Source organism: Mixophyes fleayi, chromosome 5 (genome assembly GCF_038048845.1).
Source record: "Mixophyes fleayi isolate aMixFle1 chromosome 5, aMixFle1.hap1, whole genome shotgun sequence".
In the NCBI taxonomy this organism is placed as follows: Eukaryota; Metazoa; Chordata; class Amphibia; order Anura; family Limnodynastidae; genus Mixophyes; species Mixophyes fleayi.
The window spans coordinates 92,089,850-92,098,598 of record NC_134406.1 but is presented as its reverse complement, the minus strand read 5'-3'; positions in this window follow the sequence as shown (position 1 = coordinate 92,098,598).

Here is an 8,749-nt window from a genome sequence, read left to right as displayed (position 1 = left end):
GAACTGCCATTTCTATTACTACGTTAATTGTTTGTGCAGTCCCAAAAAAGAGGAACTGCCATTTCTATTACTACGTTAACTGTTTGTGTAGTCCCAAAAAAAGAGGAACTGCCATTTCTATTAATACATTATTGTTTGTGCAGTCCCAAAAAAGAGGAACTGCCATTTCTATTACTACGTTAATTGTTTGTGCAGTCCCAAGTTACCTGAGTTATCCCCCCTCCAGTGTTTACTCCAAAAGAGTTTTTAGTGCAGCGGGGAACCTAGTCAGTGAGCGGCGAAGGAGGTTGCTTCCGCAGAACGTTGAAAAAATGATGTTCATAAAAATTAATTATCAATTCCTCAATCAAGTACAGCACTGGCCTCCAGATACTAGAGAGGGACCTGTGGTTGTGGAGTCCAGCGGGGGCGAATTGATAATGTGTGAGGATGAAGAAGTACACACTGAAGGGGAAGAGGAATCAGAGGATGAGGATGAGGATGACATCTTGCCTCAGTAGAGCCAGTTTAGTTTGTACAGGGAGAGATGAATAGCTTTTTTTCGTGTGGGGGCCCAAACAAACCAATCATTTCAGCCACAGTTGTTTGGTAGGCCCTTTCGCTGAAATGATTGGTTTGTTAAAGTGTGCATGTCCTATTTCAACAACATAAGGGTGGGTGGGAGGGCCCAAGGACAATTCCATCTTGCACCTCTTTTTTTGGCATTATGTGACCGTCCAACAGTCGTTTGCCATGAGCACAAAGTACGACAGTAGTTATCCTATGGCAAAGCGGATAACTGCGGCCTTAACAGCTATGTTGGTGTTAGACGTGCATCCGGTGTCCGCCATCTGTGCACTGGAGTTCAGACCAGTTGGAGGAGGTAGGAGCAGCCATCTGTGCAGTGGAATTCAGACCAGTTGGAGGAGGTAGGAGCAACCATCTGTGCAGTGGAATTGAGACCAGTTGGAGGAGGTATTGTGGCCCCGGTACCAAATTGGGTACCGGCGCCACTCCACTACGCAGTCCAGATAGCTGCGTATCAGATATTAAACTACATTCAGTGTTGGGGCCAAATCCAAAAATAATTAAAATGCACTGTCATGATCGAAAACGAGAGGTATTGACGCGCTAGAACTCCACCCTCTATATGCTGCAGAGGATGGAGGAGCAGCCATATGTGCAGTGGAATTGAGACCAGTTGGAGGAGGTATTGTGTCCTCGGTACCAAATTGGGTACCGGGGCCACTCCACTACGCAGTCCAGATAGATGCGTATCATATATTAAAATACGTTGACTGTTGCTGCCAAATCAAAATTTTATGAAAATGACCTGTCATCGTCGAAAACAAGAGGTAGTGACACGCTCCAACTACACACTCTATATGCTGCAGAGGATGTAGGAGCAGCCATATGTGCAGTGGAATTGAGACCAGTTGGAGGAGGTATTGTGGCCCCGGTACCAAATTGGGTATCGGGGCCACTCCACTACGCAGTCCAGAAAGCTACCTTGGTGCAACGTTTTGGACTAAAAACAATATTGTGAGGTGTGAGGTGTTCAGAACAGACTGGAAATTAGTGGAAATGATTGTTATTGAGGTTCATAATAGCGTAGGAGTGTAAAAAAAAACAAAAAACTGGATTTTAGCGCCTTTTTAAAAAATAAATCAGAACCCAAAACCCTAAATCAGAACCAAAACCTTTCGTCAGGTGTTTTGGCAAAACAAATCAGAACCCAAAACCTCAAGCTAATCAGAACCCAAAAAACCCAAAACACCAAAAGTGCCGGTGCACACCCTTAATTTTAATGAGACAGGTGTAGAATGACTCATGCACACCAGGGGTAATGTCAAAATACACAGTCAATGACTCCTATCATCCACATTGACTATTTGGTCAAGTCCCTGACTAGACTAATTCTCCTTGCAAAACGATATATTACCAGGTTCTATATTGGTTTCCTGCACTTTACTAAATCCAATATAAAATAATTCTAAGAACATAGAAAGCCATTAACAAAACTGCACTAATTTACATCTCTTCTCTTGTCTTAAATATATCCAACTTCTGTTCTTGATCTCAAATCAACAAGATAACTTTTGGCAAAGGATTATGGAAATAAACAAGAGGACTGTTGCACGGGGTCTGCGTCTCTCTAAAGATACTGGTGGTCAAAACAATATATGATTTAAAAAAATCCCTTATTAAGGAGGAAATATGGACAGAGATCACATTTATGAATCCTTGTATTGTCGTGCAAACTGTTCCGGCTTAGTGGGGTAAATACTTATCAAGATTTAAGCAATTTGAAAATAGTGGGTTCGAACTGTCCACGAATCAAAGTATGGTAATATGCTTGAAATCCCCACACATCAAGTCTAAAGCAGTCTCCCGTCCGGTAGTAATGTAATTCAATATACCACTGTATAGCGATGTTGTGCAACAATAGACACAATGGAACAGGCAATAGGGTACGGAGGTAAAGGCAGTGCACGGGTAATGATATTATAATGCACTTTTCTTACTAGATCCCTGGAGTGTGTGGTGTATCACCCGATTTGCGCTTGTTCCTCAGCGTATACGTGCTGAATAATAGTGCTCTGGTGGAAAACCTTCTCCGCTTACAGATAGCCTGATAGAACGTTCCTGTGTGTGTCAATATAATCAGAAATTCTTCACGGGGACCCTTGTTGGTCAGCTAGGACCTCACGGTATATGGTTGAAGCCTTCTGCAGTAGTTGTATTGGTCTCCAGCCCCTCCTCTGAGACCTAATGGAAAAGCGCTCATGCAAGACTTTCAATTCTGGCAGATTTGTGAGCTTTCTGACCATAAGGTCAGAAAGCTCACAAATCTGCTCTTGATCTCACAAATCTGTTCTTGATCTGCTCAAGATCTGGGCATCTCATTTACACTTTTTCCTGTTAGATTTCCCCTAGCCTCCAAACCTTCAGGTGTCCCTGAAAACTCTTCTCTTATAAAATTCTCTAACCATCTTCTCAAAATCCCAAAGCTATTCTACCTGATTACCACCTCTACAGTTTACACAAATCTTACATTAGGATATGTCATTTCTGATAACCCCACCAATATTGTGAGAGCATTACAGCTGGGTAAATTCCATCACATTCTCTGTTTTGCTCACACAATAAACTTGGTGGTGCAGAGCTTTTTAAAAAATGACAGGGACGTAAAGGAGATGCTGTCTGTGGCCTGTAAAATATCTGGACATTTCCAGGATTCAACAACAGCGGGTAGGAGATTGCAGCAGCTACAAGAGCAATTTGCCCTGGAACCAACTGAAGCAAGAGGTGGTGACATGTTGGAATTTCATCCTGTATATGCTTCTGCGGATGGAGGAACAGCGAAAAGCCATCCACGCTTACTCCACAAGCCATGACATTGGGAAAGGAGGGGGATGTATTTTACTCAAGCGCAGTGGAGAATATTTTCCGTGTTGTGCAAGGTGCTGAAACCATTCAAAGTAGTCAGCTGTGAAGTGAGTTCAGACACTGCTAGCTTGAGTCAAGTGATTCCCTTAATTGGACTTTTGGAAAAGCAGCTTGAGAAACTTAAGGAGGAGATTAAACAAAGCAATTAGGCTAAGTATGCCGGACTTGTAGATCAAGTAATTTATTCAGTTCGCCAGGATCCAAGAGTTATCAAAATCTTGAAATCGGATTACTACATTTTGGCGAATGTGCTTGATCCTAGGTTTAAAAGCTATGTCTTCTCTTTGTTTCCAACTGACCCAGATCTGAAGAGTTGCAAGGAGCTCCTTGTGCGCAAGATTACAGCTCAAGTGTGACGTGACAGTACGGGTTTCCTCCTTCAGTTTCTCAGTCAACTGCTGCTAGGAAAAAACATAGCTTTACCAAGAAATCCAGGGATGTTGCAGATGACTCAGCACAACATTTCGACATCTTGTCTGGTCTAAAAGAATTGACCAAAAAAACGTGACACTTCTGCCGTAAATCCACCTGATCCTACTATCAACATCCAAAAGATGGTGGAGGATCATTTTAATGAAAGCATAGAAATAGACACATCAGACAGTCCCTTTACATACTGGGGGGGAAAAAAAGGAATTTGGAGACCCATGTACCAACTCGCTTTGCACTGCCTAAGCTGCCCACCCTCCAGTGTGTACTCGGAAAGAGATTTCATCACAGCCGGGAACCTTGTCAGCAATCGGCATTTGGAGGCTACTTCCTCAAAATGTGGAAAAGATGGTGTTCATAAAAATGAACTACAATTTCCACGAGGAAGGCCTCTCCTGCCAATTACATCAAAATACTGAGACTTCTGTAATGGTGGATTCCAGCGGTGATGAATTATTATTATTATTAATGTGTGAGGATGATGTACAAACTGATGAGGGTGAGGATGAGGCTGAGGATGATGACAACAACATCTTGCCACAGTAGAGTTCATTAACAGCACTGTTACCTTAGGTGCCTTAAGGCCATTGTTTGCTTGTTTTGTGGGGGCCCAAGCAAACCAAGCACATCAGCCTCAAAAGTGGCACTCCTTGTCGCTGAAGTGCTTGGTTTGTTAAAGTGTGCATGTCCTTTTTAAGATCCAACATAAGGGTGTGTGGGAGGGCCCAAGGACAATTCCATCTTTTCCTTTAAGCTACCGCTGTGTGCCAATGTTACCTACATGTGTATATACTGTTGTGTGCTTTTCAACAATCTTAGACACCCATTGATGATGCAGATGACTCAGCACAACATTTTGACATCTGGGGGTAAATGTATGAAGCTCCGGGTTCTTCAACACCCGCGAGTTCGGCGTCTTCAGCACTTAAATTTAAAGCGGCGCTGCCTTGTAAAGGGAAGTTTCCCTTTACAAGGCAGCGCCGCTTTAAATTTAGGCGCTGAAGACGCCAAACTCGCGGGTGTTGAAGAACCCGGAGTTTCATACATTTACCCCCTGGTCTTGTCTACTGTAAAAAAAATTACCAGAATTAGTGACACCTCTGCTGTAGCTCCACCTGATCCTACTATCAACTATCAACATCCAAAGAATGGTGGAGGATTATTTAAAACATTTTTGAACAGTATAAAGACAATAGTTTTATTAACAGAGAACAATGTTGCTTGCAAAAGTAATGTAAGCATGGATGTCTAAATAGACGTGTATATGTATTACCTTCCACTTTGCTGCTGTTTGATCAGTATTGCACAACGTGTTTGCAATTTGCACTTTACATCAAAAGTATTTAACTATAATTTTTTGGGAATTGATTCGAAGCTCAGAGATGAACTTGCTTTTTGCTGGGAATTACAATGGCTCTTTTTTGTGCATTGTCTGGCACCCTGGATTGGTCTGGGTCTGATAAAAGCACGCATCCCAGGGGAAGGGGTCAGCACTTGTCGCCATGTATTAGCTGTAGAATTACCACAGTTATACAAGGAACGGGTGGAGTGATCAAATGAACCATAACTGATTTCATGATCCAAGGACAATTCCATCTTGCACCACTCTTCTTTACTGACACTGCTGTGTGGAAATGTTTCCTAGATGTGCTATGAACTGCTGTGTGTTTGAGTCATTGCTCTATCACTTAGCATCCAGCCAGGTCTCTGCAGTCTTTGTTTAAAAGTGTATGAAAATAATATTGTGACCTGTGAGATGGTCAAATTTGACTGCAAATGATTTGAAATTAGTGTTATTGAGGTTAATAATAATGTAGGGGGAAAAAAGCATTATGTGATATTAGCAAAAAAAATAGGGATTTTAGAAAAAAAATAGAGATCCGAAACCAAAACATGCAAGGGCAGTTTTGCCAAAACCAAAACATGAAGTTAATCCAGATCCAAAACCAGAACACGGGGCTCAGTGAACGTCTCTTCTAATTTGGGACAGTTGAGAGGTATGCATATGTGACAAGAGGAGAATGGTGAGGAAATATGTAATAAGGGAAGAGTTGAGGGAGCATATGAGACATGCCTTCTCCACTTGTCACATAGGAGGACAGCAGTGTGATGAAAGGGGTCCAGTGTGATGATGGGGCAGACATCTGGTATTTGTTGTTCTTATTGTTGGGATTTTATAACTATATGGTGTTTTACTTAAAATAATACAAAGAACAAACCTGACCAACTTGTATAGTAAAATACATTAATTTATGTGACACATAATGTTGTAGGGCTCAGGACCTACAGGAGTCAAGACTGGAGAGGGGGACGAGTCGGTGCTAATCCATAAACTGCCCCCACTAAAAGGAAAGTCTAAATCTGCCCCTACACTCCAGTTAACCCTCTCTCTTCCCCTTGCTTGCCTCACCCCTACTTCTCTCCCTAACCTAATGCTATAGAAAAGCATTAGTGATGGATATTGTAATAAATATAATTTATTCTAGTAACTTTGAAAGCATAGAAGTCTCCATTTTATATGTGTATAAAACCAACATTTGAATGTCGGGTGTGACGTTATCAAGTCACATCCGACATTGATTGAGGAACGGCGCAGAGAGGACCCAGCACAGAAGAAAGAAGAGAAGAAAATAGATGAAAAAAGCCAATAGGAAGGTAAGTAAAAAAAACGGAGACAAGGGGAGGGAAACAGAAAGGGACAAAGTAATGAAGAAGAGAGGGGGGTGAGGCACAGAGTGATGAAGAAGAGGGGGGTGAGGTACAGAGTAATGAGGAAGAAGATGAGGAGCGAGGCACAGAGTGATTAAGAAGAGGGGGGTGAGGCACAGAGTAATGTAGAAGAAGAGGGGGGGCGAGGCTCAGAGTGATGAGGAAGAAGATGGGGAGCGAGGCACAGAGTGATGAAGAAGAAGAGGGGGGGCACAGAGTGATGAAGAAGAAGTGGGGGGGCACAGAGTGATGAAGAAGAGGGGGGGCACAGAGTGATGAAGAGGGGAGCAGAAGGGGACAGAGTGATGAAGAAGAGAGGGGGCACAAGGGGACAGAATGATGAAGAAGAAACCGGTGGTGAAAGTGACAAGAACAAGTAGGACAGTCTGTCAGATGTTCTGATTCTAGTGGGACAATCCCGATTTTTGGTGACTGTTCCACTCAATCTAAGGGGCAGGTGAAGACAGTGTACTCTTTATATACACACTGCATTCTTTATATACTACACTATGGTGCTAGCTGTCCGTCGTGGGCTGACCACTCTCCCTCTAGTGTCTGGTCTCGCCTCCATGATGGATGGCCACACCCACTCTGGTGGGCCCCTAGCGTTGCAGTTCCTTGGTGGGCCCTTCATGCCCCAGTCCGACACTGGGGACAAACACACGATTCTATAGGAGGGTTTCCATGGCACGCTGACAGAGTCGGCAGGACCAGCATGCAAAGATTGTGGCTATCATTTTAGATTGCTAAAATGTGCTAAACAGCTCTCCAGCCTCTTCAAATACACAGGCAATATTGCATGCAGTATTGTTAGGTGCACATAACTCCCCATTCACAAGCAGAACAGTGTACAAAGTCAGAGAGAGAGACAGACATTTACCTTTAAGTACACTTGAAAGTAAAGGCTGTGACAGGATGACATTAACCCTTCCTGTGCTGTGGCACCCGTTTTCTGTAAAATATATGGGGCATGAGTGGGACCCACTTACCTTTTTTGTCTCTTTGGTAATAACCAGTTGTTCCCAAATGTAAAGCACTGTAATGTATGCTGACACTATATTTAGAAATGTTAATAATGATAATAATAATAGTAATAGAGTCCATGTTCTAGTGACTACATTAAAAATGCAGAGCCAATTTTCTGGTGATAATAGTGACAATAGTTAAACACAGAGTCCATATTCTGTTAACCACAGTACAATTACATCATGCACATCATACTTACTTATGCTCCTGGAATGTCTGGGAGACTCACGAAATTCAGCTAGTATTTCCAGATTCCAGGTAGAGCAGACCACCGTCCTGTATCTTGCCCACTCATAAAATAGGAGGGATGGGGGCCTCAGTGACGTGGTTCACCTCAAATTAAATTTTTCTGGCCCTGTCCCCATGGTGCGATAATGCATTTACGACGTTGCACAGCAAGGGGCAGAGCCAAAATGACGCTAATCACAATACCATGCCCCCCTCACTTGCAACTTGACATTCCCTCAGGGATCTCCCAGAAGAGAGAGGAGTAACATTGGTAAGTATGATGTACACACAAGGGCTGCAAAACACTCACATGCAGTAATTCAGAGGGATGCTTCCCTAGAAGTCTCTTGGATGTATTGCTGAGGTAATTCTGTCCCTAATCACTCCCATTGGATGAACAGTCTCATTCTAAACCAGTGTGACAACATTTCTGGGGGTGTGAGTCATCTTCAACATCTAGCTTTGCAGATTATATAAGTAATTAGTTAGACCAGTGTCTAAAAATATTGGTACAAGATTACAGTGACACCAATGAGCAACAATAAATATGAAAAAGTGTTTTGAAAGAAATGTATATTTTCCTTATGTCGAATTTATATCAGATTGTTCACCTGTAAGTGTCAGTCTATCAGTTATGAGCTCATCAGCTGGAGAGAATTAAATACACTGCATGGTTTGAGTGTACAATAAACTCTAGTTTATTAGTTACAAGTCCCTATCTATATAGCAAAAATAACGTATTACAGAACTATGCCCCAAAATGTTTTAACCTCTCATGCTCCCTTTACTTAGATCTTGCTATATTCAAACATTTTCAAAGGAATACTCCCTAAAAGGGGGGGTGTTGGTTTTATCTTCCACCTGCTATATCCAAGGTCATAAGCATGGTTCTATAAAATAATGAATTACTCCTACAACTAGCTTGTAT